Raw genomic sequence first — 1,968 nt, 5'->3', positions numbered from 1 at the left:
ATATTTTATTAGAAAAAGCAATAAGAAATTTATGCTACATAAATTATTGAGTCAGAATATCACAAGAGACAGAGCAGATACGATTTTGGTTGAAATGATTTCTTTTTAACATCGAGGTTTAAAATCACAATCATTCTCTTTATGATTCAAAAAAATCCCAGTTTGGTTTTGTGGTTTATTTGTGTTTTATTGTTCATACTATAGCTCAGGTTTTTAAATAATACACCATTATATACATATGTTGTTATCTTTATATTCTTTGCCCCTGCCCCCAAGAAATCTCACTGAGGTTTCATCATTAACATTTAGAAATTAGATCACATTAGGAAAAATACAATAATGTGAAAGTGGATTTTGCTCTCACAATATTTCTGGGCTGAATCCCAATGCTCCCTTATAAATGAAAGCAAAACATAATTCAGTCAAGTAGCCTTCCAAGGAGAAATGTGTCAGATAAAGCACCCTGTTAATATAAACCTATTTGTTTCTATATTTCTAGATGTTACTGGAGTTTTAAGGATATTCAGGTTTTGGTATAAAAAGGAATGCAACTTTTTTCTCCCAGAATTTTTCTGAACGCAACCTTTACTTCCTGGTTCCTGAGGCTGTAGATCAAGGGATTGATCATCGGAGTCACTATTAGATATAATACACAAGTTATTTGATCGATGTAGTGAGACTTGCTAGGTTGTGATTGTCCATATGCAAAAGCACCACATCCGTAGAAAATGGTGATGACCATAAGGTGAGATGTACATGTGGAGAAGGCTTTACTCCGAGCCTTGGCAGAGCGCATCTTTAAAATATAAAGTATAGGATATGAGAATAGCCACATTTGTTGTTATTAATGTGAAGCCAATAAATATAAATTTCAACAGATTATTTAAACTGATATCTGAACAGGCAAGTTGTAATAGTGCAGTAACCTCACAGAAATTTTTTTTAATAATGTTTGGTCCACAGAAGAACAACCGAGATGCAGGAATGATATGCACTAAACCATGTACGACCCCAGTAATGTAGGAGACGATTACTAGTTGAACACATTTTATTTGGGACATGGTGACCAGATAAAGTAGAGGGTGACAAATGGCCACATAGCGGTAATAAGACATGATAGCTAGAAGGAAACACTCTGCCGTGGAAAATAGGGCATAAAAATAAAGTTGAGTAAAACAACTAGTAAGAGAAATAACTTTCTCCTCTTTTAAAAGATGGCATAGGAACTTTGGGGTGATAGAAGATGAACAGCAGATATCCAAGAATGATAAGTGAGTGAGAAAAACTACATTGGTATGTGGAGTTGAGGACTGATCCTGATCAAGAAAAACATGCTGACATTCCCCAACAGGGTAATAGCATAAGCAGTAAAAAATGTCACAAAGAGAATGAGTTGCAATTGTGGATTGTCAGTCAACCCTGTGAGTATGAATTCTGTCACCCATGTGTTGTTCTCCATTGCATCATAGAAACACTGTGGAAACTGGAAGAATGCAGAAATCAGAATTATATATTATCTGACTAGTGGGAAGATGCAAAGAAAAATAAAAGATATTCATGACAAGAATTAAGTTATGATTTCAATCAAGATAAAATTGAACCAGATTAAAATGTAGCTGAAAACTCATTACCACAAAGGTGGATTTATATGATAAAACCCCAAAGCCCCAAACAGGGTAAACTTACCCATTTACTCTGATCTCAGTGACATCTACAATAGATTAAAGCATTCCTTCTTTTCTGGTTATAAGTGGGTTTCTTCTACATGAAATAAGTTAGGAAATTCTTTTCATCTGGGAAGAAATGCAGACATCTTCCAGCTCCAGGCTCCAGGCCTGCTAATTTGGTCACAGTCTTTCATCAGCTGCCTTTTGGTCTGTGCAAGAGATCTTATTTCTATTGAGAAAAATTTGCTATTCCCTAAGTAGTTCTGATTTTAAACAAATGGTTTCTATTAATTTCCATTAA

At 34.7% G+C, this 1,968-nt stretch overlaps 1 pseudogene; it reads right to left on the bottom strand.

Moving 5' to 3' along the window:
- Positions 1-523: 523 nt before the first annotated feature.
- Positions 524-1,459, bottom strand: LOC107298880 (annotated as a pseudogene).
- Between the last annotated feature and the right edge of the window lie 509 nt (positions 1,460-1,968).

This window comes from Protobothrops mucrosquamatus, unplaced genomic scaffold, assembly GCF_001527695.2.
Source record: "Protobothrops mucrosquamatus isolate PMUCROS unplaced genomic scaffold, P.Mucros_1.0 scaffold4349, whole genome shotgun sequence".
Taxonomy (NCBI): domain Eukaryota; kingdom Metazoa; phylum Chordata; class Lepidosauria; order Squamata; family Viperidae; genus Protobothrops; species Protobothrops mucrosquamatus.
This window is presented reverse-complemented; position numbering and strand designations above follow the sequence as displayed.